At 43.4% G+C, this 12,466-nt stretch overlaps 1 protein-coding gene across 1 annotated transcript in view; it reads left to right on the top strand.

The window, feature by feature from the left end:
* COP1 (COP1 E3 ubiquitin ligase) overlaps positions 1-12,466 on the top strand; it is a gene marked incomplete at its 5' end in the record, with an annotated part of 172,595 nt that overhangs the window by 146,295 nt on the left and 13,834 nt on the right. The window lies entirely within an intron of this gene.

Below are 12,466 nucleotides of genomic sequence, written 5' to 3'. Positions count from 1 at the left end.
ATCTATCCCAAATGATTTTTTCTTTTCCACGAAGAAAAGCCTCCCATTGCTTGTGGTAATTCTGCTCCAGAATTTCTTACCAACTCTAGGAAGCCTACTGTGGTCTGAAATTTTTCTCTTGCTGATCTTTTTCCCCCCCGCCAATACTTATGCTAATGTTTTTCTTGCGTGACTTCTAATTATTCCTTCATATCCCAACCCTTACGAATTTCTCCTTTCTCCTCTACCTATACCAAAATGTTAATCAGCTTAGTCACTAACACATTTGCACAGGACAAACTCATGGGCTCCATTGTTTCTCAGATATGTGCTGCCCCCCTTTCACTCAAAACCAAAGGGGATTGTTCATTATTCATTAAAGCACTTAGCAGTTCTCTATCAGCTCGAAACTGTTCTTGCCTTGTGGAGTGTGGTCTTGTGACCATGTGGTTGGTTTTGCCATTTTTTTCTTGATTAGCCTGGGAGAGTAACTTATTGTTACTGCCCATTGGTTTGTTCAGGTTCCCATTCCTTCTTTAGAAAATGGAAGTGACTTGTTTCTCTGTGTAGTCCGAAGGTCAGCTGTTCTCTAAATGGTGATGTGCAATGTTAAGTACTTTGCTAAAAGCAAGTTTTTCTGCAGAAGCAACCCAATTGATTGGAATTGTTCTTTGCAAATCTGTTATCTTCTACTGCTATATGAGTGGACCCCAACCAGAAACTCTTGTGTGATATGTCACTCATAATGAAACTTCCAGTGGCCCCTGAATTTCTGGGTGAGCTCAGCCTCAACCTTCTTCAGAAAATGCCTTGTGGAAGAGCTGGGAACCCCTGTCAACACTGTGTGCTACCACCGCATCCCCTCTGCCTTACTCCACCCTTAAGTGCTGGCCTACTTTGGTATTTGTCCAAAAAAAAATTTTGATCTCATCTCACAATTCAAGACACTCTTTGAAAACATGGCTCTTCGTGGATTTTTCTGTCATCCCCAGAGCTCAAATTTTGATATTTAATGAATTTCTTAATTACAGACTAAAGCGGCATTTTCAGGCAGTAATTTTTATAATTTCTTTGACGTTGGTAGTGATCATTTTTTAAGCACTTACTTTGTGCCGGGCATTACAAGAAGTGCTGGGATAGATACAAGATATTCAGTCTTACACCCTATACATAGGATTTATAGTCATAGATGTCCTTTCATATATATCTTTCCATTTGATACCAAGATTTAAAAAAATCATCTCTTGTTATGTTTTACATAGTTTTAATTATCTATTCCTGCTACTTTGAGTTCCATTTTACAGGTATTTTCTTGCTTTAGAGTGTTGTTCTATGCCAAAAAATTAAGTGACAAGTTATTTATCCCTGGTTTTTCACCTTTGTCTTTCTTACCCTTTCTTATTTTTAATGAGCCTATCTTTGAGGAATGTTCCCTATGATAGTAAAGCCCTTGATACTATATTTAATCATGTTAGAAACCATCATTTCCCTTTTTTACAGTATTTCTGTTAGCTTTTATCATCAACATCATTTTCAGCAGTATTGCCTGCTGTGTTCCGAGCACTATGCTAGGCATGTGGGAGCTCACAGCTGATTTAAAGACATAGCCCCTGCTGCCTGCCCCCTCGAGAAGCTTGGACCTTTTAAGCACACCTACACACATGAAAATTCACCATCTGAGGTGGGTCATCTTTGATAAGGAGGGCCAACTATATTTTTACAGACACACATATATGCATAAAGAAGCAGCATGGCTCAGTAGAAAGAGCACAGGCTTGGAAATCAGAGGTCATGGGTTCTAATCTCGGCTCCACCACTTGTCAGCTGTGTGACTTTGGGCAAGTCACTTAACTTCTCTGTGCCTCAGTGACCTCATCTGAAAATGGGGATTAAGACTGTGATCCCCAAGTGGGACAACCTGATCGCCTTGTATCCCCCCCAGCGCTTAGAACAGTGCTTCGCACATAGAAAGCACTTAACAAATACCATCATTATTATTATCATTATTATAAATGTATATATATATATATATATCTCCAGGGACTCAAGTGATTCCAGGTCCCATTTTTGATTTTCAGTTTCCTAATGATGTTCCAGTGATCCTTGTTTGAACAATGTTGTGAGGGAACCTTGTTCTTTATTTTCATAGAAACGTTAATCTATTGCATCTTAATCATAGAATCTCTTTCATTTCAACAGCTGCTTTTCTCAAAGGAAGGTTTCATGTTTCTCAATACATGTAACTCACCAGAGTTAAGTAAATGACTTTGTTTTTATCTCATTCAGTAAAGCTGTTTTGATTAAAGTAAATTCAATAGTTTGTAGTTATCAGTATCGGACATTTTTACTACTATCCCTTCTTAGTTCCTTCTTATCAGTATGAAGAGGATTTATTTGTCTTGTTGTACATTGTGATGAGTTATGTGTGTGTGTGTCTGTGTGTGTCTGTGTGCATATGACACAGAGTGTCCCAAGTCTGTGCATTTGAAATCTCATCTATAATACTGAGTTAACATAGTTCCTAGAATTTAATTTCCAATGTGGTTATTTTTAATGAGAAATGAAGAGAACTTGATCACACATTTAAATAAACTCACTGTGTGTTTATTTGAATATGCAGTTCTAGATTCTAAAACTCACTGGCTATGTTTATTTGAATGTTATTACATCCACATGGGATTTCACTTTCAAATAAACACACTCCATTTGAATGATTAAATGTGCAATCATCGAAATAAACAGAGTTTTGTTTATTTTCATACCCAGTGCTCCAGATGTACACTTTTAAGTATGGAGAACGTTGTGCCAGAAGTCAGGACTCTTGGGTTGAGTTCTTGACTCCCCCACTGACTCATCATTTCATCTTTGGTAACATCTGCTTTCCTTGTTTCTCAGCTACCGGCTAGATAGTGGTAATGTGATTTATTAAGCATGTATGCTGCACCAGGAGCTGAGAAATGCTCACCTGTGTAGTCTTAAAAAGGGTCCCCATTCCATCGGGGCTCACGGTCTAAAAAGGTATGGATCCGGGTACATTGATCTGAGTATTTCTGGTCTTCCGCTCTTTTATTGAAACTGAACCATTAATGCAGTGGGAAAAAATGCCGTAAACTGTGAGCTCATTGTGGGCAGGGAATATGTCTGTTGTTAAATCATACTCTCCCAAGTGCTTGGTACAGTGCTTTGCACACGGTAAGCGCTCAGTAAATATGAATGAATGAATGAACTCAGTCAATCAGTGACCCAGAGGAAACAGAAGTAGGGGTAGGGAGAACGTGCTTTGCATCTTGGCTCTGCTACTAGCCTACTTTGTTACCTTGGCCAAGTCATTTCCCCTCTCTGGGCTTCAGGTTCCTCATCTGTAAAATGAGGATGAAATAGACTGTAGGACAGGGACTGTGCTCAATAGATGCCATAATAACATGCAATATGTAATATAGATCATGAGCCCCATGTGTAATAGGGACTGTATCCAACTTGTATCTTCTATCTACCCCAGCACTTAGTATAGTGCCTGACACATAGTAAGCACTTTACAGATACCTTAAATAAATATATAATAAATGCTACCTAATAATAGTTATGTAAAGAAGAATTAGTTAAGCAGAAATGGCTTTCTTTGTTTTCCTCAAATGCTTAAGACACTAGGAAAGTAATAGTTTAAGTGCTTCCTCTGTGACAAGCCCTGTACTCAGGGCTGGGGTACGTGCAATATAATCAGATGAGACCATATAGAAAGCAGAGCATTTGCAGTTTGTGGCAAGAGAGTCACTCATTCATTCAGTCATATTTATTGAGTGTTTACTGTGTGCAGAACCCTGTCCTAAGCACTTGGAAAGTACAGTTAGCAATAAAGAGATACCAGAGAATTTGGCATGCTTGTGGCAAGGCCTTCTGATGCATCCTCCGATTCCCTCATAATGACCCTACTCTCCATCACCAACCTGAAGATGCCAGATATATTCACTTAGACTAAAATATATCTCATACCATTGCCACTCCACTGCCTCTAAAATAACCCCTCTTTGTAGCCAGCATTTCTCAGAATGAAGCTGTCAGGACAGAGTGTTCAGTATTGGTTGCACCCGGGGTACAGAGAAAGTATTACTGCCGAACACAAAAGCAATTTGATTATGTAGATTAAGCACAGCTCAATCTATCATAATCTCTCTAAAGAACCCATTTAATTTTGTGCCTGTTTGCATGAGTGTTCATTACTGCAGATAAGCAGGTTAGCTTGGGAAAAATTTTCCAACAGAGGTATTAGAGCTTTGATAGCCACAAAGAGATGGCGATAGGAGCAGAAAATACGCTTAGTAAATGAGACCAAATAAAGGCTGGTATCTGTTTAAACTGGGGGCAAAAAGAGAGATGGATTTTCAGCATGTTGAGAATAATAGGGGAGGTGTTCTCACTAAACTTGACTCAAAACAGCTTGTAAGGTCCCCTAATGAGAGTACATAGTATTGGTAACTAATAATGCTTTCATGTGTCAAAAGAGAACTCTGGCTGAGATTTTTCATATATTCAATTATTTTAAAATCCCAAATAGAAAAGTGACTATGTGACTTGTTATTAATGCCTCTGGGAGCAACTGCCCAGAAACCAGGAGAGAAAAAGTGAATTTGGCTTTCTCATCTTTCACATCTCTCTGTCACTCCACCCCGCCAATCAGTCAAAATCCCGGAGACAGGAGGGCCTGCCGTTTTCAGTAACATTGATAAGGAGGAAGCTGGCATTGCTTTTCCCAAAGAAAAATCTGATTGAGGATCTCATGCTTCTCCGGAATTTCCAAGATTTCATGTCTGTTCCATTCCTCCCCCAAGTAATACCTAGTCATGGCCATCCTTTGACTGGTGGTAAATGGTAAATTAAAGGCAATTGTAATGTTTGGTTTTAGAAGAAGGAGCATTTAAGTGTTATGTAATGTTTATTCGATCTGTTGGGTTCTTCTGTTCTGAATAATTGCTAATTGTGCTACAGAAACTTAGTACATGTACCCAAAAGGCACATTACCGCTTAGGCAACCATACCTTTGATGGCCTTTTAAAAATAGAATAGTATTCTCAAAAGTGTTGGTGGAAAAAAAAGTACAAACAGATCAAGATTTAACAGAAATAAAACGGCACCCAAAACCACACAAGGAATGAAACTGCTGAGAGCAGAGTGAAAGTCCAGACAGTGCCCCTATAACATGTTTTCATTTCCCATCTCAGATAGAATGAGACAGTAGAATTAGAAAACGTCCTTCTGACAACGCGCATCTGTCTTGGTACAGCCTGAGTTCGAAAGAACACACTCAGTGGCGGACATGGGAGGCGGCTCCCGTGTTATAGGAGCACAGGCAGCATCAAGGTTATTGAAGTGTTTTATCACCATGATTTGCAATTTCTGAGTTAAGGCACTCAATTACATTTGAATGACCCTGAAAGCAGTTTGGCTATCCACATTACAGGAGTGAGAAGAAGCTGCTTTTTGTTTTTTTTTATTATTATTATCTTTTCTTTTTTAATGTTGCTCAGCATTTTTTTCTTCCTTGAGTCAGGGCTACTTCCTGGGCTGCCAATCTTGAAAGCAGTCGCTGGCTCCCGTGCCGGGGCAGTTAGAGAGGTGTGCAGGTTCTGTTTCATTAGGAGAACGTAAATGCCAGTCGTTCACAGCTGAAGGGAGCAGCACCCTACCTAGCAAAGGACTTCAGACTGCAAACTCTCCATCACCGGAATTTCCATTTTGTGTTGCAACAGGATTTGTCTTGGTACAGGCACACAGAGGATTGAGAACAATATTTCAGGTTGTGTTTCTGGCTGGCAGTTATTTTGCTGTTAAGCTCCTCCTGTTTCTATCATCCTCTCTCTGTCACGGCAAGCCATTATCCCAAGCTCTGCCCTCAGCCCACTCCACTCAGATCCAACTTCTCAGTTGGCTCCCAGTTTTCTCAGACATCCTACTCTTTTAAGGTGGGAAGCAGAGTAGTCTAATGCAAAGGGCAAGGCCTTGGGGTCAGAGGACCTGGGTTCTAATCCTGACTTTGCCATTAGTCAGGAATTTGACCTTGAGCAAGTCACTCAACTTCTGTGTGCCTCAGTCACCTTATCTATAACTGTGGTAAGTTAGAAAATGTTGAATCTGGCTTGTTGTTGTTTTTTCCCCCAAACTGCCTTTTATAAATTCACGCCTAGGAAATGTTTCCACTACCACTGAGATAGCATTATTTCTAGCATTAGCTTTTGCCAGTTTACCAAGTCAGCACTTGCTCAGAAAGACCTTCTCCCTGACACAAACAACACAAAGTTGCAGTCATTTGAGACGCAGGATTGGTTAATCATATCATGTGTCTGTGCCTGTCCGTGTGCTGCTGCTCATCATCTCACCCCTTGTAATGTTGAAATGAGTTGGAGTTTAGAATTAATTTCTTTTTCTTTCCATGCAACGTTGTTTTGCTTGGATAATTTTTCCTTCAGGGGAAATGGAGGTATTGATGCAGAAGCACTCATTGGTTACACTTGTAGCTAGAATTCAATGTGCTTACTTCATTCAGTATATTAGCACTCTCCCTGCCCACAAGGAGGGTTAGGTAGAGGTTAAAATAGATTAAGGATGGGTGAAACTTGGATGGGGAGATGTGTGTATGACAGGTATTTCTTTTCAAAATTATCTTTTTCGCAGCCTTACTAGCTTGAATGCATCTTCACTGAGATGCCCTACTGAGAGCTCACCTCCTCCAGGAGGCCTTCCCAGACTGAGCCCCCTCCTCCCCCTCCCCATCCCCCCCGCCTTACCTCCTTCCCCTCCCCACAGCACCTGTATATATGTATATATGTTTGTACATATTTATTACTCTATTTTATTTGTACATATTTATTTATTTTATTTTGTTAATATGTTTTGTTTTGTTCTCTGTCTCCCCCTTGTAGACCGTGAGCCCACTGTTGGGTAGGGACCGTCTCTATATGTTGCCAACTTGTACTTCCCTAGCGCTTAGTACAGTGCTCTGCACACAGTAAGTGCTCAGTAAATACGATTGAATGAATGAATGAATGAATCTCCAAACTTTTGGGGTTTTTTTTTTTTACAGATAGCTGTTTAGCAAATGAATAAAAATTAAAATACACATCTAGTGCTCTGGAAATCTGATGTAATAAAAGGAAGATTAAGAAACACCATAAACCAAAGCATAGGTCATTAATGGGTTGAAGCCCAGAATTGTTCATTTAAGTAAATTATTGCTGTACTTCACAAACAAGGCCTAAGCTAGGATTTCATCCTAAGCCATTTCATATTTTATCAGATATTTTGGAGTTGCCAAATTTTGGTCTTGTTTGTCAGGCCAGAAAGGAAGCTTGGAAGAAAAATGTATTAGCCTAGTAACAGGAATTCCCTCTTCTAGGTTCCTCCAACTCAACTAAGATATAATTGTTGAAAGGAATAATTGAGCTCAGTGTTTTGCTTCTTTGCGGGTAGACTAGACACACACAGCCCAGTTTGCACAGGATTGAGATATTTTACAGTCCTTCCCACCTGTCTGTCTGCAGTAAATGATTTGTGGGTGCAGGCAAGTCCAGAGAGCACCTGCATCCTCTAGTATACCTTCTCCTGTCTCTGCCCATAGGGTTCTCTGTATACCTGTACAATATACAATATATAGAATTTGTGCCTTGGAAACCTCTACCATTGGCTACAGCATCATTCTGCCAACAGCATGGCTCACGGAGGAAACCACAACACTGTAACTGAACCGGGTTGTTGGGCAGGGATGGGGACAGAGTTTCAGGAGGCTTCTCTTCTTCGCTGCCTGGTCCCTTGTGCATGCGGGAGAACAAGCCATTAGCCCCCCAGAATACCAGCATCTAGTTTGTGACAGTTAAGTATTTTGTGACTAAAATGCACAATATATTGTAGTAGTGATGCTCTAAGTTCTGCTCTGGGTCTCTGCCAAATTTTCCTAATCGGGACCACCTTCTGTTGATAGGATTTTTTTTTCAGAGTGCTCATTTTATTAACATGAAGTGACTTAAGAGCTAATAGCTACGCTGTTGTAAACAACTTCCCACTGATGAAAATGGCAAATAAATTGTTTAGTGGATCCACATCCTTTTTTTATTACAGTTTTTATACTAAAAATGAAGGTTTTATTTCCCTTTCTCATATTTCTATTTTGCTTTTACCATTACTTGGGCATATCAATCTAACATCGGGTAAGCTCAAATTGAAAAATTCTGAAACAATGCACGAAAACCGAATGCCCCAGTTCAAATCTTAATCAAGGTTATCTTACTCTGAAGATTTGTCTTCCTGGTGCCATCCACCAGCCTGCATATAAAAGCTGCAAAGGCTTTTATTTTGCTCGGGTTACAAGATTCCCACCAGTGACTCGTTGTGCAACAGAAGATGCTAAATTGAGTTCCACAGGAGAGTTGTGGACCAGTTTTAAGTGGGGATTAAGGAAACCCAAACTGAAAGCAGAGTGGTCTGGTGGAAAGAGCATGAGCCTGGGAATCAGAGGACCCTGCTTCACCACATGTCTACTCTATGACCTTGGGCAAGTCATTTAATTTCTCTATGCCTCAGTAAAATGTAAAATGGGGATTGACTGAGGCCCACGTGGGACATAGATTGTGTCAATCAATCAATCATATTTATTGAGTGCTTACTGTGTGCAGAGCACTGTACTAAGCGCGTGGGAAGTACAAGTTGGCAACATATAGAGACAGTCCCTACCCAACAGTGGGCTTACAGTCTAAAAGGGGGAGACAGAGAACAAAACCAAGCATACTAACAAAATAACTAGAATAGATAGGTACAAGTAAAATAAATAAATAAATAAGTAGAGTAATCAATCAATCAATCGTATTTATTAAGCGCTTGCTGTGTGCAGAGCACTGTACTAAGCGCTTGGAAAGTACAGGTTGGCAACATATAGAGACAGTCCCTACCCAACAGTGGGCTCACAGTCTAAAAGGGGGAGACAGAGAACAAAACCAAACATACTCACAAAATAAAATAGAGTAAAATAAATAGAGTAATAAATCTGTACAAACATATATACAGGTGCCATGGGGAAGGGAAGGAGGTAAGATGAGGGGGATGGAGAGGGGGACGAGGGGGAGAAGCTGCTTCATGGAGCAGAAGCCATCATGAGGCCAAAATGAAAGGGTTCTGCTGAAGCGATAGCAAGCCGAGACTAGATGGCTCCATCTTCACGCCTCCTAAAGATGATTTCTTCCTTTGTCATTGGCAGGCATTGACTGAAAACGTTTGTCCGTGGGGTGTGATGAAACCAATCCAATAATCTGTTTTTAACACCCAACCCCTCCTCTAAACACCTTGTGGGCAGGGGTCCCATCTACCAACTCTGTTGTAGTGGACCCTCCCGAGCGTTTTGGATGGGGCTCTCCACAAAGCAAGCGAGCACTCAGTACATACCAGAGATCAATCGATAACCATCGATAGATAAGCAGTATGGCATGGGGACAGGGCATGGGGACAGGGCACGGGCCTGGGAGTCACAAGGTTTGCTGCCCTTTGTCTGCTGCATGGGGTTAGGGCAGGGGCCTGGGAGTCACAAGGTTTGCTGCCATTTGTCTGCTGCATAGGGTTAGGGCACGGGCCTGGGAGTCACAAGGTTTGCTGCCCTTTGTCTGCTGCATAGGGTTAAGGCAGGGGCCTTGGAGTCACAAGGGTTGCTGCCATTTGTCTGCTGCAAAGGGTTAGGGCACGGGCCTGGGAGTCACAAGGTTTGCTTCCATTTCCCCTTTTAGACTGTGAGCCCACTGTTGGGTAGGGACTGTCTCTATATGTTGCCAACTTGTACTGCCCAAGCGCTTAGTACAGTGCTCTGCACACAGTAAGCGCTCAATAAATACAATTGATAATGATGCCATTTGTCTGCTGTATAGGGTTAGGGCACGGGCCAGGGAGTCACAAGGTTTGCTGCCCTTTGTCTGCTGCATGGGGTTAGGGCAGGGGCCTGGGAGTCACAAGGTTTGCGGCCATTTGTCTGCTGCATAGGGATAGGGCACGGGCGTGGGAGTCAGAAGGTTTGCTGCCATTTCCCCTTTTAGACTGTGAGCCCACTGTTGGGTAGGGACTCTCTCTATATGTTGCCAACTTGTACTGCCCAAGCGCTTTGTACAGTGCTCTGCACACAGTAAGCGCTCAATAAATACGATTGATAATGATGCCATTTGTCTGCTGCATAGGGTTAGGGCACGGGCCTGGGAGTCACAAGGTTTGCTGCCCTTTGTCTGCTGCATAGGGTTAGGGCACGGGCCTGGGAGTCACAAGGTTTGCTGCCATTTCCCCTTTTAGACTGTGAGCCCACTGTTGGGTGGGGACTGTCTCTATATGTTGCCAACTTGCACTTCCCAAGCGCTTAGTACAGTGCTCTGCACACAGTAAGTGCTCAATAAATACGATTGATAATGATGCCATTTGTCTGCTGCATAGGGTTAGGGCACGGGCCAGGGAGTCACAAGGTTTGCTGCCATTTGTCTGCTGCATAGGGTTAGGACACGGGCCTGGGAGTCACAAGGTTTGCTGCCATTTCCCCTTTTAGATGTGAGCCCACTGTTGGGTAGGGACCGTCTCTATATGTTGCCAACTTGTACTTCCCAAGCGCTTAGTACAGTGCTCTGCACACAGTAAGCGCTCAATAAATACGATTGATAATGATGCCATTTGTCTGCTGCATACGGTTAGGGCACGGGCCTGGGAGTCACAAGATTTGCTGCCCTTTGTCTGCTGCATAGGGTTAAGGCAGGGGCCTTGGAGTCACAAGGGTTGCTGCCATTTGTCTGCTGCAAAGGGTTAGGGCACGGGCCTGGGAGTCACAAGGTTTGCTGCCCTTTGTCTTCTGCATGGGGTTAGGGCAGGGGCCTGGGAGTCACAAGGTTTGCTGCCATTTGTCTGCTGCATAGGGATAGGGCACGGGCGTGGGAGTCAGAAGGTTTGCTGCCATTTCCCCTTTTAGACTGTGAGCCCACTGTTGGGTAGGGACTCTCTCTATATGTTGCCAACTTGTACTGCCCAAGCGCTTTGTACAGTGCTCTGCACACAGTAAGCGCTCAATAAATACGATTGATAATGATGCCATTTGTCTGCTGTATAGGGTTAGGGCACGGGCCAGGGAGTCACAAGGTTTGCTGCCCTTTGTCTGCTGCATGGGGTTAGGGCAGGGGCCTGGGAGTCACAAGGTTTGCGGCCATTTGTCTTCTGCATGGGGTTAGGGCAGGGGCCTGGGAGTCACAAGGTTTGCGGCCATTTGTCTGCTGCATAGGGATAGGGCACGGGCGTGGGAGTCAGAAGGTTTGCTGCCATTTCCCCTTTTAGACTGTGAGCCCACTGTTGGGTAGGGACTCTCTCTATATGTTGCCAACTTGTACTGCCCAAGCGCTTTGTACAGTGCTCTGCACACAGTAAGCGCTCAATAAATACGATTGATAATGATGCCATTTGTCTGCTGCATAGGGTTAGGGCACGGGCCTGGGAGTCACAAGGTTTGCTGCCCTTTGTCTGCTGCATAGGGTTAGGGCACGGCCCTGGGAGTCACAAGGTTTGCGGCCATTTGTCTGCTGCATAGGGTTAGGGCAGGGGCCTGGGAGTCACAAGGTTTGCTGCCATTTCCCCTTTTAGACTGTGAGCCCACTGTTGGGTGGGGACTGTCTCTATATGTTGCCAACTTGCACTTCCCAAGCGCTTAGTACAGTGCTCTGCACACAGTAAGTGCTCAATAAATACGATTGATAATGATGCCATTTGTCTGCTGCATAGGGTTAGGGCACGGGCCAGGGAGTCACAAGGTTTGCTGCCATTTGAGTCACAAGGTTTGCTGCCATTTGTCTGCTGCATAGGGTTAGGACACGGGCCTGGGAGTCACAAGGTTTGCTGCCATTTCCCCTTTTAGACTGTGAGCCCACTGTTGGGTAGGGACTGTCTCTATATGTTGCCAACTTGTACTTCCCAAGCGCTTAGTACAGTGCTCTGCACACAGTAAGCGCTCAATAAATACGATTGATAATGATGCCATTTGTCTGCTGCATACGGTTAGGGCACGGGCCTGGGAGTCACAAGATTTGCTGCCCTTTGTCTGCTGCATAGGGTTAAGGCAGGGGCCTTGGAGTCACAAGGGTTGCTGCCATTTGTCTGCTGCAAAGGGTTAGGGCACGGGCCTGGGAGTCACAAGGTTTGCTGCCATTTCCCCTTTTAGATGTGAGCCCACTGTTGGGTAGGGACCGTCTCTATATGTTGCCAACTTGTACTTCCCAAGCGCTTAGTACAGTGCTCTGCACACAGTAAGTGCTCAATAAATACGATTGATAATGATGCCATTTGTCAGCTGCATATGGTTAGGGCACGGGCCTGGGAGTCACAAGATTTGCTGCCCTTTGTCTGCTGCATAGGGTTAAGGCAGGGGCCTTGGAGTCACAAGGGTTGCTGCCATTTGTCTGCTGCAAAGGGTTAGGGCACGGGCCTGGGAGTCACAAGGTTT

This window comes from Tachyglossus aculeatus, chromosome 16 (genome assembly GCF_015852505.1).
Source record: "Tachyglossus aculeatus isolate mTacAcu1 chromosome 16, mTacAcu1.pri, whole genome shotgun sequence".
NCBI lineage: Eukaryota > Metazoa > Chordata > Mammalia > Monotremata > Tachyglossidae > Tachyglossus > Tachyglossus aculeatus.
This window is presented reverse-complemented; position numbering and strand designations above follow the sequence as displayed.